This window comes from Oryzias latipes, chromosome 9 (assembly GCF_053564925.1).
Source record: "Oryzias latipes strain Hd-rR chromosome 9, Olatipes_Hd-rR_3.1".
Taxonomy (NCBI): Eukaryota; Metazoa; Chordata; class Actinopteri; order Beloniformes; family Adrianichthyidae; genus Oryzias; species Oryzias latipes.
This window is the reverse complement of record NC_136245.1, coordinates 10708838-10726108: the sequence shown is the minus strand read 5'-3', so window position 1 is coordinate 10726108 and position 17271 is coordinate 10708838. Positions and strand designations below refer to the sequence as shown.

General features: G+C 41.2%; 1 protein-coding gene across 20 annotated transcripts in view; it reads left to right on the top strand.

Annotated features, from left to right (window-relative positions):
- Positions 1–17271, top strand: part of fbrsl1 (fibrosin-like 1) — a 358217-nt gene that overhangs the window by 283817 nt on the left and 57129 nt on the right. For 2 of the 20 annotated variants that reach the window (XM_078952665.1, XM_078952664.1), the window contains exon 1: positions 6945–7606. The exons of 17 other annotated variants lie outside the window; for them this stretch is intronic. The gene's annotated coding sequence lies outside the window, so the exon portion shown is untranslated. Of the gene's footprint in view, positions 1–1952; positions 2093–6944; positions 7607–17271 lie in introns of those variants that run through there. One more of the 20 variants, XM_078952663.1, reaches the window with a different exon arrangement.

The window sequence follows — 17271 nt, the reverse complement described above, 5'->3', positions numbered from 1 at the left end:
CTTCTATTATATCTTTAACCATTGGTGCACCTGCAGTTCTACCGACTTTCTTTGCCATGGGTTGTTTCCTGTTTCATTGCTTTTCGTTGGAGTGGGTCTTTTAAATACCAGGTTTTGTTGGTTGTTAGTGCAGCCTGGCCCTGATCACCACTGGTAACATGCCTTTGAATATGCATTTTATCACATTTTATCATCCACCTTGATCTGACTATTCTCTTGTCTCGGTCATGGATTTTTATTAAAGCTCCAAATCTGCTAATTTTTTTTCTTGCACATTTTCTCTTTTAGCTATTGCTTTTTAGCCCCATAAGTAGACGGTGAGAAACCATTACAATAGGTCTTTTTCTCTCTTTTTTTCATTTCAGTTTCACTGGGATTTTAAAGGGTTTTGCAGGTGCCTTAACTATTAATGTTTTACTGAGCAACTTCGGCTACCTGATAAATGATAGTTCCCCCTTAAAGTGGTACAACATTATATGGACATTATTCACAGGGCAAGAAAAGTCATAGAATGTTAATAAACTTGTGTCAGCGTATATTAAATTATCAATGGGGATGAAAAATTAATCCACAAATGTCTTTTACACTCTCCGAGACGAAACACAATTCACTTTTATCTTGTTAAAAGAATGGAAATTAAATTACAAAGGAATATAACACCACTTGTTTTTGAATCTCTGTATCATATCCTGTGCAGAAGTTCTGGTGACCGTGAAAACCATCAATATTCAGACACCTTTGCCGCATGGCAGTTTTTAACACATTTGTGTGATTTTTTTTGTGCAAGTGTCTCTCCATTTTGTTAGACTAACGCCAAATGTTGTTGTATTCACATTCTTACATCTCCATAAGCTTCTTATTTATCGCATTTTCTTGTTTTCCTTTAATTTGTACAAATTGTGCTGTGGTAGAAACAACTCCGCCAACAGATCACACAAAGCTGGATCTTTGGTTTCCATGTTGTCTTGTCACGAGCGGTAAGGCGTCGCTTTTTCTTTGTCAGTCTTCCAAGCAGCTCGGGAAGAATGAAAATAAAAGCTGAGTGCCTATAAACAATTGTGTATCAAATGTGGGATCTAGTTTGCACATTTTCTCCTTCCAGCTCGGTGTTGAAGATAAAGAATGTCAAGGTGACATGTGCATGCTTTTGGAGGCCGAATAAAGACAGCAATGTCCTTGCTGATTCTATCTGTGGGACCCATTCTTTACCTTGTTCACTCAAAGAAGATGAAGTGGGGGAGAATATTTCTGTGGGAGGGGAGGGGAGGGGGGTGGAGAATAAAAAGCAGGAGGGAGCAAAACATCGCTTCCAGAAATGCAGGTCTAACGAACACCGTTATCAGCTCCCAACTGCTTTCCCTCCTCATTGATCTGCGGAGTTGGGCAATGCAAATGGCTGCAGCTAGCCCTGGGTGTTCCACCATCAATGGAGAGTAATTATCTTCGGCAACAACCAATATTGAATTGTTAAGCCTCGGGATAAGGTAGCCGGCAGAGCCTTCAAAAAGTCATTCACCTCTACGGGCTTGAAGGCTGATGGATGGATCAGCTGGGACTAGCTGCTACAGGGGCTCCTCTGGCAAAACTAGCAGAGTTACCAGCTCTCATCTCATTTTGCCCTAACAACTCAGCCCTTTGAATCGCAGAAAATTTTCATTTTTAATGTGCCCGGCGGCGGGAACTTTTTGTTCTACATCGCATCGATCAATCAGGAAGACTTTTCATGTTGAGCGGGACCCCCAGAAACATTTGCTGACTGCGGCTCAACGAGATATTACAAGATGCTTCAGTCTCAACTGAATGCAGTTACAGACAAAAGAGCAGTGTTTCCCAGCCTTTGTCCTCAGGGAATACTGTCCTGCATGGTTTCTATCCTATCCTGCTTTAACACAGCTGGCTTCAATGACTGCCACGGCAAAGTCTCTACAAAGGTTGAAGATGATCTAAATCAAGTGTGTTTGAGTTGAGCAGCTTTGGAAACACGCAGGACAGTGTGTCTCGAGGACCAGGGTTCGGATCCAGCTGCTGTTCAGAGGAATTTCACACTGGAATATTTGGATGGATCACACTACATTTCCTTTTCTTTTTTGAGGTAAGTTTGCCAGCTAAAAACGAAGGTCTGGTTCACTTGCAAGTAAATATTGGTTTTGTTGAACAACTATGTCAATGTCAATGAACTGTTCAGATGGTCAAAGAGCAGATAACAAAGGAAAAAAAGGAGAAGATAAAGAAAAAATTGAACCAGTTTCAGCAACTATGCTTCAGAAAAATTGTCTACTACAGAAAAAATATCATGAAAAAAAATTAGGATTATCAAAAACATGTTTAAAAGTTATTAGAGCAAGGATGGTTATTCTGGCAAATAGAATGAATGAGTAGTAACTGTTTATTTCTCAGTAGAAGTCAATGGGGTTTTGGCTTTTTAAAGCTAGCGGGTCACTTCCTGTTTGGAATGCGAGGGGGGGAGTAGTCACTCAGTCTAGTTACCATATACAGTCAATGGATAAAACTCTTGTTCTATGTGCTTTTTTTTCATCTTTAAATCTTTAGATTGGTTTAGTCCAATCAACGTGAAAACAAATGGAGGTTCATGTTTTGTTTTGTTTTTTTACAATCTTCATCCAATAAACCGCATAACCACACTTGCAACAGCATACTGTGTAAACATCCTAAATCAAATTAAATAGTGTATGTAATTCTAATCCAAATGCAATCGAATCCAACTCTAAATTTATCCCATCTTGATCATTTCTCTAACCTCTAGTTGGGTGTAAACCTTGTATGACCTTTGTTTTTGAGAGCATTACTTGTTTTGGAAGCTCCAGATCACTGACCAAGAATGTCCATGCATATTAAAAAAAAAAGAGACTTATTGCATAAAGAAATTTGGTTTTTGTTTTTTCACTCTGATTCTGTTTGCTTCCCAAACTACAGAAATGAATAAATCATGGCTTGTTCAAGGCACTCCCAGACAGAAATTACAATGCAGAGCTGCAGAAATAAAATGGAATAAAATATCACTAGATTCCGTTAGGTGGTGACAGTCTGTGTCGTGCCTTTCCACCATCATTACTGTTCATGTTAAGAGCAGGGGTAGCTGGAAGTCGGACTCGCAGTACTCGGAAATTACTTCACTGCAGATATTAGTCAGGATAATAAATGCTCTTTGATATTGCCATGGCCATGTGTTGGTGGTGATCTGCTAGGCTTTTTTCATTTCCACAAACGGGATTTTGCTATTCAAATCTCCACCAAGATATATTTGTCTGTTCGCCTTCATAAATTAGTTGTTTGTAGTCCATGTTAACACTTCCTGCCAGCATAAGATCTGCAACCAACATTGTGCAGTCCTGACTGGTGTCTCTTTTTCTCACATAAGAGCTTACATGTATTTATTTTAGGAAGCTGTTAAAGAGGAAAACGTTGTAAGCCAGATGCTATTTTTACGAGGCGGATACTTGGAGCTGAGCTGTAGATCCACTCAGTCAGCGCTGGCTTACAAGATATTAACTGTTCTTCTGGTTGGAGCTGGCAGCATCAGTGGCCCACCATTAAATGTATGGCAGGCTGAAAGCTGGTTGTTAAAGTCCTGAAGGTCAGAAAATACATCCAGGCTTTCTTCAAGAAAAGTAATGACTGCATGTCACTTTGAAATAGTGAGGTGGACTCTTGCAGTTCCACTTCCACACCAGCCTCGAAAACTAAATTTGTTCAGTCTTTCAGGAAAATCCAAGGTGTTATGTATTAAAGTTAGTTTGTAGTTTAGAACTTTGTGATTTAAAAAAGGTTATTCTACTGCATACATAATCACATTTGACCTATATAGATGTTGAATGGGATCATGTGACCTGTTTATTTGTAATGGGCCAAAGGTGTTTTTTTTCCCTTGGCAGTCAGTCATATTTTCCCTCAAAAGGACATCCCCAAATTTGACCCTGTTAGTGGGACTAACAGCAGAAATAAATAAATTACAGAAATAAATATATTTTTTTAAATAATATAATAAAAAGTAAACTATGAGCTACATAATTGTTGAGGATATGAAATCAAACCAAAGTACAGCCAATATTTTTTTTTAAATTAGCTTGTAAAAATGTTGATTAGTTGGGGCCATTTACATTGAATTGAATAAAAACCTCCTTAACCCTTTAACACCGGAGATTGCACTGATATGCAACACATTATGAACATAAAGTGTTGCACAACAGTGCAACAGAATCAGATGATTTACATTGATTGAGTAAAGTCTACACCACTTAAGAGTTGAAGAGTTACGGTGGAAACACTAGAGCTAAAGCACTGTGTGAAAGGATTAAGTAACTTTCCCAATCTTGGTTTTTTTGTGAAGTAAGAGTTACTTTAACTACTTTTTTTTCAAATTTTCTTCAGTGTGGAATTCAAAGGGTTGGTTTTCGGTTAGTGCCTGGTTAAAGCTATGCCAAGGAAATGACATTAAAAATGTTCCAGTCTCACAACTCTGAAAAATATCCTAACATAGAAGCCTTCTTTTTAAAGAAGGGATCCATTGATTTTACATTAAAAAAAAATCCAAGAAACAAAGAGGAATTAGGCATGGATGAAATGTAACACTGAAGAGATGACACATTGTGGCATAAACAATAAACTATGGCCTTAGAGAGTCTTTTTTTGTCAACTAGTAAAAAAACAAGTCGTGTTGTGTTTCCAGTTGGTAACAATTCTCTTTATTAAAATCTCCACATCATTGTGTTATATTAGTTTGTTGGTTTATTTGAAAAAGAGTTGCTTCATAAAGCAAAGCTACCGTTCTCTTGGGTGAATCCATGGGGTATTACACAGCAAGGCAGAGAGTAAACACCAGCCTTAAACTCAGCTCCAGCAAAACTCCACAGAGAGGTGGAGGAGTGGAAGTGAACCCTACTCTGCCTTTTCATTTTGCAGGCATAAGCCTCTTTCAACCTGACTTCAATCATGGCTAACTTAAGCAGGTCACAGGAGCGAACGGGATAACCACGGGCCTTAACTTTGTAGGAAACGTCAAAGCTTCATCCTCCTCCTCCTCCTCCTCTTTAGCCTCAGAGAGTCTTTCTCTTAAGAACGTTTTAAGTCTAACATCTTCACTGCAGAAAAGGAAAAGGTAGATAAGCAAAGCTTATAGATTCATGCCAATCCATATTCCCCCATGGCTACTAGGGGAGGTTAGGGAATTGTTAGACTGGAGGGGTCAATGGAGGTTAGAATCCTCCCTCCACCCATTTATATCCCCCTTCTCACACACACACACACACATACTCACACACACACACATTCTGCATTCAAGGGTGAGGCGTGTAAATTGCTTTGTCCAGTTGGTGACTGTCCTGGCGTGGAAGGATTAAAAAAATGTACAAGTAGATGTTCCACATGAGAGGTTTGTGTTTATGCATTTATGGATTATGTGCAGACATAAAAGTTGGATTGCAAAGACATGACACTGCGGTTTCATAACCGCAATCCTGTCACTGGTGATCAAACATTTCTTTCATTAAAACTTATTGAACACAGTTACTAATGAGCATCAAAGTCCCTCTCCGACCATCGTTTGATCTACTGTCAAGACTTCTCATTATGATTATGTACATTTAAAAAAAACTGTCATTTTTTAGGACATAGTTTCTGCAGAGTGGCAGTAGTTCATTAGAAATTTGCCCCTGAGTTGTGGGCGGGATCGTTGGCAGGGAGCAACCCCATCCCCCTGACCTTACTGAGAGCTCTCTGTCTACACTTTCTCCCGCTAGCTTAAAGCCTCTCTCACCTCCAACCTAACATAACTGGCGGAACAAAAATCGCAAGCAATGTTGGAGCCTTCCAGCCGTAAGGTTTTGGTCCACCTGGATCCAGTCTAGTCTGCATCAGAATGAAGCTTGTGCATGCCCTGTGTTGTTTCTACGTCACAAATAAGCTCTTTTTCAGATGACATTTTTTGGTTTGCTCCTGATTCCCAACGATTTGAAGAAAGACATAGAAATCCAAATTTAAGCTTAATTCTTTCTTTTATATATGTGTTCTCCATCATGAGAAAAATGCCCCAGGAACATGTTAAAAACACAAAAACTACAATTTTCATTTAAATGGGTCTTTATGTGCCACTTTAAATCTGTATTTTTATATGAAAACAAATTGATGTATAATAAAATGGATAATAAAATATGCAGCTGCCCCTCCCCCTTCCAATACAAAGCTTCGCCCCTCTCACCTGCCTCCAAATTTTCCAGTCAATATTAGTATCATTATTGACAAAGAAACTCATCAATACAAGCTTATTTAAGCATTGCAAAAATAACAAAAGCAATATTTTTGAATGAAATCGTGCGCCCCTTGAATGACTTGCTAAGCCCCTGTATTGTGTCTGAATTTCTACACATTTTTTTTATTTTAAGTTATTGCTTTACCTTTAGTAATAGCACCTCAGCTACAAGAACTGCTGTTTTAATATTAATAATAATAATTAAAAAAAATAAGTTTGAAAGACGTAATTTTGTATCATCTCATTTTAGGCCTTTCACTCTGCTGCTTTCATTTGCCACCTCCTATGTCTTCTGCCCCCCTTTCCAGCCCATCATACAAAAGGTTCTAGCTCCGCCACTGTATGTACGCTATTCCCCCCCAAAAAAAGCGCATTCAGTGGTAACTCTTTTACTTATATATATATATATATATATATATATATATATATATATATATATATATATATATATATATATATATATATATATATATATATATATATGAAAAGAGAACAAAGAACTAATGCGCTTTTTAACGATTGTCGATGGAGACTAAAAAGAAAATGTGATCAGGTCTTCTTCCATTGATTGCTCTGGTCTCATCTTATTTTCAACAGCTGCTCCCTCTCTCTCTCTCTCTCCCTCTCTCTCTCCCTCTCCCTCTCTCTCTCTCTCTGTCCGGGTGACGCGCAGCTCAGCTTCGCCTGCTGCTCTTCTGTTGCGCGTGGAGAACGCCTCAAACAGGAGCAGAGCGCACTGCGTTCTTCTCCTCCTTTCTCCTTTTTTCCGCTCAACGGCGCCGGGATTTTTCTTTTCTGTGGATAACTGCCCGCTCCTTCTCCCGAACGCACGTCACAGACAGCGCCAGCGCGCCTCTGTTGGATCTAGATTTTGTCGTGTTCTCTGCTTGAGATCGAAGGACACATTGAGGGGGAATCTACTGTGGACGCTTTGCCATCGGAGCTGACCGAGCTTGGACCCTACGAGCAAGCGCGACTCTCTCTGGCGCGATAAAAGCTCCTCCGTTCCGTCACGGAAGCTCCGATAACAGCCTGCAGAAACTTTCGAGAAGTAAAAAAAGAACTGCACATTGCACTGCTTTTAAAAATTAAATTCGATACTTTTGTTTTCTACCGAAAGACGGAGGCAAAAAAAACCTCTCCTCGTCGAAGATTTTATTGTTCTGGCAGGTTATTCTGCTTCCTCGTTGTCCGACATCTGAACAGTGTCCCACTTTTACATTTGGATTTAATCTCAAACAGGCTTATTCGAGTCCGTTTATGCACGCAGGTTGTTGTTTTCTGCAGCCTGGCTGATCATTTGGATACCCTCAGCGACCGAGCTCCGCGCGCTTGGAAACGGTAAGATTCGGTGTCCGGGCTCATTGTAGCCTTTCTTTTACAGGTGAAACAGTGAGTCGGTTTGAGCGTAAACAAAACAAAAACCTGAAGACAAATATCTCGCTAATAATGCTTGGAGCGTTGATAATTAAGATATTAATTATAATTATTATAAATGTTACTATTATTATTATTATTGTCAGATATAGTCCGTTTCTGACGCGTTTTTCTTCTTGCGACACGGATGTACTCCAAAGAAAACATGCAAAAAGAAATAAGACTGAAAATCATTTTTCATTACTATTTTTTTCTCTACCTGAAATATTTTTAAGAGGCCAAAGAAGCTGAAAGTTCCGCTGCGCAAAAATAACATTTTCTTTTACGCGAAAAATGGTCCTAAAAACAAACGCCTGGCTTTTCACACACACTGGTAGCATGTTAATGGAGCGAATGGCTGGGGCTTGTTCTTGTTTAGACTACAGCAGAGTCGCTGGCTGCAAAGCAGTCAGGTTTGGACCGTTTTACAGATGCCAGCCTTGTGGTAGGATGCGGTCACGCACGCTTTTACGCGCGCACTGTGAGTGCTTTAGAACCGCGGGAGGAGCTGTTTAATTAGGTTTTCTTCCTCCCCCCCACCGCCCTACGAAAATCTCAACCATCAAGGTCACGCTGGCTCACACGTCTCCCGTCAATTCGGCCTCAGATCGCCCGCCTGGAGACGCGCAAATTGTTTTTTTTTTATTTTTTGGCCCATTTTTGAAGAATTGAGCTTTCATTCTCGACTATTTTTTTAATGATAATCCTATAGCAGCTTAAAGATCCGTTCCATTTGTGAGCTTACAGCGGTTTGCCCCATTTTGTTCTGATAGTAGTATTACTGGTATATTTCCATAGTGACGCAATCATCCCGCTTTAAAATGTTTTATGATGTATTTATCTTTGGAGTAATCTCTTTGTGTCAAACAAACTATAAGTGGAATTTGGCACAAAGTGAGACTCTTAAGGAAACAACGTTAGTGGTGTGGATTTTGTCTCAGAAAAAGAAAATTCTAGAGAAAATCTGTTGTGTGTTTTTGTTTTTTACTTTTTATTTGAGGGTGTAAACATTGAGATTTAATACCGTCCAAGCAGAAAAACAAAAACATGTGATGAACTTTTCTAAGGTGAAATATTGTCACTAAAGCGAGATTTGTTAGTGAATTGACTCATTTTTTACTAGAAAAATAAAGATTTTTATTTTACACCTCTGAAAAAAATATTTTGGAAAGATCATTTTCCTCATTAACAGTGCCAAACCAAACATTTGAATAAAAAAAAAGCAGCTTTATCCATCCACTGTCCCCTGTTGTTGCTTGTTAGTTGTGTGTCTATGTGGGTGGGAGAGCGTGTCATAACCAACCACACCTCAACCTGCCAACTCTGCCCTCCTTCATATTAAAGTCTGAATCCTTCCTCTGCTCCCTGGCACCTATCTGTAATCTACTGCAGATGGGTTTCTGGAATTAGCTTGCAGAAACCTCTCTTATTCCTATCTTCAAAAGCGCATTTATCTCTAGCGGAAAGCTGATAAGAGACAGGCCTGCTTGGCAAATGTGATAAGAGGGTGAAAAATCCTTCAGCTATTTGTAATGTAAGAGTTCAGGCGGATCACAGCTGGGAAAGACATGAAAAACCCAGTGTCATGAGACTAATGCCATGTGCCCCCTGAAGCCTGCAGACGAGATGGAAGGAGAAACGGAGATTTAGTTTGAATCTGCGAATAAACTCAGAGGTGGAAAATGAGTTGAAGAGATTTTCGAGAAAACACTCCCAATGTTATCAGTAGGTATTAGAAAGTAGCCAAATACTTTATCCTGCTGTGTGTCACGCTTAGAATAAACAAGCTAAATAATAAAAAAAAAGTGTCAGTTAAGTATGCAGTTGATGCATTAAGGATTATAGCTGTGTTTAGGGAGGAACATGTTCTAACTGTTTTATAAATCCCAACTGGAACCTGTCGAAAACGTGGAGACTTTCCAAATTGGCTTAAACTATGAGCTCTGTGGGAAACTCAAAATGTAGGATGTGCTGCAGAAAGAGTCTTTCACTTTTTGTGAAGGCCAGCAGCTTCACAGTTTTTTTATTATTATTTTTTATGGTGTACTGGATGGAAAGCAGGTTCATCCTAAGCCGTTCCACTGCGTCGAGTCTGATAAATGTTTTCCTGGTGCTGAATGTAAAGTTTGTGAATCCACCAGTTTCTTCAAACAACCAGCGTTAGTTTATTGGCACAAATAGTACTCATATAAAAAGTCAGAATGATCAACTTTGTATATTTTCATTTAAAAACCTGTGCATTTAATGCAAAATTTGACATATTTCACTGGAAATATATTAAAAACTTGTCTCGTTTGCAGACTAATGAACCGTATAGGATGTGAATTGTTCTTGTTAGACTGCAACAGATGATGCATAGCATGCGCTGATATTCTTACTTCAAGGACACACCGTGAGCATTTTTTACCACTTCTACAGTGGGAGTTAGAGAATTTATGCTCATTCCTCGTGAACTTGGATCTATGTCTTAATCCTGAAAAGAGACTCACCTTAAAACTATTCTTTCCACTCCCAAAAAGTAGATCCTCATCCAGAGGTGGGTTATTGCCTCCTTTGCGCCACTCCGATCATCTTTTAATCTATTTTAAAAGTGTTCCCAGGAGTCTTTTAACTATGATTATGCTGTTTTAAATGAAAAAAAAATACTCAGAAAGGCTATTTTTCAACTTAATTTTCTTTATGTATGTCTTCCATCATAAGAAAAAATCCACAAGAAACCTAAAAGAAGATTTTCAGCTGAATGGGTCTTAATGCACAATGATCTGTTTTTAACATTGAGGTTTACAGAAGGTCTTCCTTCTGCCCCCGAGCTTGGTGTTGTCAAGGGACAAAGAGGTGTTAGCAAAAAAAAAATCCTATTTTATTCTCTGTCTGTGTATTTTTATTGCAGTCTTGTTGTTCTCAGCCAGCTGCGTGACTGCACCGGGCAGCAGGGGATTTATGGGAAGGTCCAAATAGAAGTGAACAGTGACCTTTCCTGTGGTGTTAGCCAGCTCTTCAAACTGCCACCGGGTCCTGTCTGATGCTTTCCTATAAATGTATCTGCGACAGCTCATGTTTCTCTTTTTTTTTGTTTTTTTTTTTCTTCGCTGTCGTTGCTCTTAATGTTAGCTGTGCGCTGCACAAAGCAGCCATCCATGATGTTTTGAAAAGCTCCAGATACTTCTGAAGTCATAGGTCAGCCCGTCACTCAGTCAGCGGTTAATGTGCGTTTGATGGTCGTGGGCAAACGTGGCGAGCTTGTGGGCCACACACTGTTGTGTTCGTTCTCCCCTTGTGTTGTTTCCATTGAAAAACAATGATAATAACAATGGATTTGATTTATCTGCGCTTTTCCAGACACTCAAAGTGCTTACAATGTGTATCAATTATTCATTCACTCCTCATTCATACTTGGTGATGCTAAGCTAGTGACGTAGGCACAGCTGCCCTGGGGCAGACTGACAAAGGCGTGGCTGCCAGGACGCGCCTACGGCCCCTCTGACCATCACCAGGACCTTCAGGGATCGAATCGCCGACCCTTCGATCATTGGCCGACCTGCTCAACCGCCTGAGCCACTGCCGCCCAAGTCCATCTTCACTTCAAACAAGCTACTAAATCCCATATACAAACATATTTTTAGCAGGTTCTCCTTTATTCCCTATAGTCCAGCCGCAATTAGCCTTTGATAGCCACAGCCAGTGGAGGCCATGATCTACAGAACAAGAAGAATCAAACCAGACATCCTTTGATTCTGAGCATCTCCTCATGACAGCCCCATCTCAAGGAGAGGTGGAGACCCTTTAGTGAATTCCCCTCTTTTGAAACCGCCGACCTGGATCAACCTGTGATTCTGGCAGCTGGCCAGCACCCCCCACCACCACCACCACCCTCCTCTCTGTGTGTCTCTTTCTGATTTCCGAGCAGTGCTTTCCCGAGAGCAGCCTGTGTCTTTTGTTACCTTTATGAGGCATAATTAAATGTGCGCGGCGTGGCACAGTGTTTGAGCAAGAACCCCAGGCGTGCCATTAGCCAGATGTGGCTGCTCAATCCTTAATGATAGAGGAACAGAGGCGGAGGAGACGAGCCCAGGAGTCCTTCATCACGCCATTCCACAGTGTCGTGTGGGTCTAATTGCCCCATCGTTTTGCGCTCTGTACAAGCCCCCGTGACACCAAGCTTGGTGCACTTACTATGCTGTTTCCCAGTGCTCCTTCGGGCTGTAGAGTCTAACTGGAGGTGGGTACATTCCCGTTTGGTCACAAACAAACTGGGCATGTGACGAGCATTCAAGAACCCCGTAAACATGGGTTCTTGAACACACATATAGCCCATGTTTTACTCACTAAACAATAAAAGAAGGGGCTTTTTCTTTTTCTACTGTTTACTAGCTCATGATCACCATCTACAGTTGGAAGAGGCTTGGTACGAAATGTCAAAGCGACGCCAATGTTGTGAATCTTGCTTCAGGCTTTTTCTTTGACAGCTCTATACTGATATATGAAAGACTTGGTGTCATAGAATCCTGGTCTGACGAAAACCTATTTTCAAACGGTTGACACCTCCGTGAACTAAAAGAGACGCCATTCATACATCGCTACCAAAACTGAGTGTCTAATTGGTCAAAGTTCAACTGCTTTAACTTTCAAGCAGTTAAATGGTGTTGAAGGGCGTTTTCAATGGCAGCGCGTTTGGTACGTAGAGCCTGAAAACCGTCGGAAAAGTCTGCATAGTTACACGTCAAAACGAGCGTTTTGAATGTGGAAGCTCAAAACGCATGTTTACATAGACTTTGCATTGGAAGTGGTCGCTTGAACATCCTTTGCCGAGGGCGATGTGAACGTAGCTTAAGGCTTTTAGTCAGAGAAGGGGAGTCATGGGAAAACACCATCTTTTGTAGCATTTCATTGTAGAGGATGTGCCGTACAGAGTAAAGGCCCTTAGTTAGAGGACGTCATTACTGGGCACCGATGAAGGGAGCAACACACATCTAAAGTGGCTTTTTGATCTCAAATAATTGTTTATTGTTAGACTTTTTTGGTCTAGCAGTGAAACATTGATGTGCTGGCCGGGTGTGCCAAGAAGCCACTTTTCTAGAAAACAACCTTCTTGTCTGTTTCTGCTTGGAGCCTTTTGAACTGCTAAGGGATCAGACTGACAAATGCTGACTGATCGGCTCACATTCACACAGTATTTCCTTCCAGCTTTGCCACAGAGACTTCTCATATTCCTCCTAAGCCCTTTTACTTGCGGTGTATTAAATCCTTCCTATCCCACTTCACCGCTCTCCCAGTCTTTTAATCCAGCCTGCGTAGTTTTCCCCCTTAGTAAGCAGATTTGAGTCAGGCGCTTTAATTAGAAGCATCGTCTGTGGGATGCAGATGTGTACGGTGGTCTCCACGCAGCCTGCGGAGCCGTTGTGTGGAAACGGGCCTACATGCCGAACATACGGCATGCTCACTGAAAAGCAGGCCTCTTCGTTAGTGAGGAGCTGACGAACTGCAGCTCACATTTGGGTAATTAACACTGCCGCAGATTGTGGAACAGCTGTGCAATTTAGCACTGTGGCAACACCAGCAAGTCAAGAGAGTCTCTGCAAACAGAAGACGGCAATGAAGGAGACGGGTAGAGCGCTGCAGTCGGGCCTCAACCAGGCTCCCTCCAGTGGCCAAAACGAAGTCCATTTTGGCAGCAAAGCATGGCATGGTTTACCAAGATGATGTTGTTTGAAGGAATCGAAAATTAGAGCAAACTGAGACGGGTGGATGAGGAGCAGATGCATGGAGTATTTTGGTGATCCACCTTAAAAGAGAAAGAAATAACTAGGAATCCGGACATAATAATGTTGATTGAAAATTAATATATAGATATTTTAAAACATAGTTTTCATTTAAAACTGTGACTTTTGTTCTCATTTTAGTGCCAATTGCACCAATGTCCCTTGGGGAAAACGTAAAGTCAGGTTTCCACGTCGGTTTCTATTTCTACTCTTTAAGTCATATTCGTTTATTTTTGTTTATGTCTTCTATTGTTGGGTGCGAGGGGCATTCTGCGTGTTTTGTAATGTAATTTTGAAAAAAAAAATTCTGAACGTCAGAAAAACAACAAATCTTCCAATACTACATGATTGCGGAGTAACTATTTGAAACTAAATAAAGATCAATGTATTTATAGTGTGCCAACTATGGGGAGACACCGGAATTACAGGGAAAATAAAACATTAAACTCCCACTCCGATCTTTTTTTGATCCATTGTAAAAGCCTTCCCAGTGGTCTTTCATTGATCATTTTACTATTCTTAGCCGAAATCAAAAAACCTGTGTCGTTTTCTAGAATTTAGTTTCTGCTTAGCAGCAGGATTTTATTAGAAATTCACCTCTGAGTTGTGGACTGGACCATTGGCACGGAGTAACCCTCCCCCACTTCCCATCATCTTACTTTTTACACTTTCTCCCGCCAGCTTACAGCCCCTCACACTGTCAATCTAACATCATCGGGCCAGCGAAAATTGTGAGCAATATTGGAGCTATCCAGCCTTACAGTTTTGAGCCAGGTGCCAGCTCAGACGAGGAAGGCAAAGACAAATATGGGTCTAGTCGTCTGCAAGCCAATGCATCAGAATGGAGTGGAGCAGTGAGCTAGTGGTTCTCCCTTTGTAGTTTGTACTTAACAACGACAACTTTTTTTTAATGACGTTTTTTCATCAACTCGGGATTCACAACAATTTGAATAAAGAAATACAAACAAAAGCAGTTTTAATCTTTATATATGTCCTCTACCATGAGAAAAATGCCACAAGAACATGTTAAAAACACCAAAACCACAATTTTTATTCAAATGGGCCTTTGAAAAGAGAAACACATTTCATTTTTTAAACATCCTCTTTCTAAATTCTGGTTGTTTTTTGCACAATCAAAAATGAGGTTTTGAGGCGAGTCGTCAACTTTGTCTACGGTTAAGGAGAATAGATGGTGTTTGGACAAAGCTTTAGTGCTTTCGCTCCGTGTAATTTGAGTTTCTTTTGATCTTTCTTATTTTAGTAATGCCTTTCTTGCCTCCACAAAACCAAATTATACGCAAGGAGTAATTAAAGCATCCTGGCCTCCCGTTTTGTTTCTTTTTGATTATAGTTAATGTGTACCATTCCATCCTCTACTTTTATTTGCCTTGTATTTTATCCTCTCTGATCCGCAACATCTGGTTTTCTGTTTAACCACTGGGGAGCGGAGAGAGCGTGAGGGGGGAAAAAATGCTCCAGCATATGAAGTTGAAGCCAGAGCGGGTCTCTGTTGGCTTCTACCTGATTATTACCAAGAAAAAATGCGAAGATGTTTGGCTTTCTGTCCATATGGAAGCGTTTTGTAGTGTCGGCCCAAAGATAGTAATTTACAGTAATGAAAGCAGTTACGTTGGTGTTGTATCAGATGAAGTCAGATTTCCATGGCATGGCTTTTTATTTGAATCCCCTAAAGCAAAGCAGTAATAAAGAAATAGCTGTGTAGTTAAATGTGAGTCTTTTGGGAGGGAGTTCTCTGGCTTGTCCTTTCCTCTCCCTCCTATCAAGTGTCAGTGACAGTGACATGCCCGGGGCTGTCAGAGGGCCATGTCTTGGCGCCGTGCTCCGTCAGACAGTGAATGGAGAGAGCCCGGGGAACTTGTTAAATTTCTGCAAAGCTAGGCTGCGCTGACTTTGACAAGAGACATTTCCTCCCAATATCCTCAGGTCCTCTGCCAACATCATCAGCCACAAGTCAGCAAGTGAACGGGGCAACAGAGGCGATGCAACGATAATAATGTGAAAAATGTCTATCTGCTGTAATGCCAGGTGAAGGCAAGCGGACAGGCGGGCAACGAGCTTGCAATGTATTCCGGGAGGTCGGGACATGCCCCAGTGGGGCTGTCATTTATTTATCTATGTGAAGTGTCTTGAGAGGTGAGGAGAGGAGCGATGGCAGAGGCTTCGCTCTGCCAGAAGGAGCTGGCTAGCTCTTCAGGAATAGGAAATACACTGTAATTGGCCTGCTTTCACTCTTGGCTATGGCACCAATCAGGCATTCCTCTCTTCATCTCTCAGCCCTCCACCTTGCTTGCAGACATAGCTGAGGAGAGGAGGCAGGACTAACCTTTCTGGCCCTGAAATGCCCCAAAACAACACTTTCACTTGTGCTTTTCATGGCATTTGTTTGATTGTAGAAGAGGTTTATTAATTTTGTTTTGTCTTCTCTGCCTCCAAGCTCTGGTTTCTGCCTCTGTGTCTCATTGGTCTGAGCGATAACACTAGAAACCCTAAATGCAGCTTGAAAGGAGCGACCCAGAGCTTCTGCTGTGCAAAAGCAAATGACTTTGCTGTGAGGGACAGGCCAACTGTTGGTGACAGGGTAAGGCCTGAGCTGGAGGAACAAGTGTATCTGTCAGAGAAGCTGGGTAAAGCTGGCTCCAGCAGGAGGGAGAGACGGGGGAATCGTTTTAGTAACCCATCAGTCAGCACACATTCTAGGCCCATGTGCCCCCCCCCCCCCCCCGTATTCTCCCCCTCATCAGTCTGGATACATTGGCATGCTAGCATGAGCTATTCTAATAAGTGTGGATATTCAAATCAGGAAGTGAAAACATGGGGGTGGAGGTTGTTGTTTTGTTTCTCTTGTAAAGAAGGCCTGTCACTGTGGAAAATGACCATGGCAGTGATAACTATAGTGTTGTTAACCATTTAACACCAGAGATGTGGCTGGCGACACAGAAATAACACACTCTTTGACATAATGTAATTCTTCAACTTTTTATATGATCAATGTAAGTCAGCTAATTCTGATGCGGAGTTAACGTTGCACACGTTGCAACACGTTTCTAATTCTAACGTAAAGTGCTGTATAACAGAGCAATGCTGTTCTCATATACAGTCAGTGGTCCTTACCATCTTCAGAGAGGCCTCTCTGACTGCCTCTCCTTGGATGGTGCGGGGTGGGATGGCAATCAAGTATACACTGACATCAAAAAGCTTCCAGCCTCCATTTACCTGAGCAGTTTACTTTTTTAACACGCTTTGGTTAAAAATCCTCCGCCAGCTGTGTAGCATCATGTGTGCTAGAGAATTACAAGAACAGCATGGAAAAAAGCCTGATTTAAGATAACACTCTATACCTCTTACTGTCCTACTGTGTCCAGCTTTGCAGCTTCTAACGTGTGATTGAGCTCCTGTCTCCTCACCATATCCTCCTTTGTACAGTCAGAGACCATCAGCATTTTTCCTGTTGATGTTTCATACTGGGGCTAGTGTTCTTTTTATTGCTGCTTTAAATACTCTCCACTGTTTACAGAGGCTTCTTCAGGTCAAGCATATGCATCTGTGCAACGAGCAACTCTGAAATGCAAACACACATTTTTCCACCTCTGCTGAATGAATGCAGTATAATGACGCCAGAGATTCAACAAGCTAATCCAAAGATTCTCCTAAACGTGAGAAGACTTCTTGAGCCTCTGTTTGCATTTTGCTTATTCAAATACAGGCAGGAGCCACCTGAGTGAGGCCGGATGGGTCTGGCTGTGTGCTTTTTGAAAAAAGTTCCTTTTTAAGAAAGTTTTCACATATACAAAAAAAGGGGGTTTCCTCTGT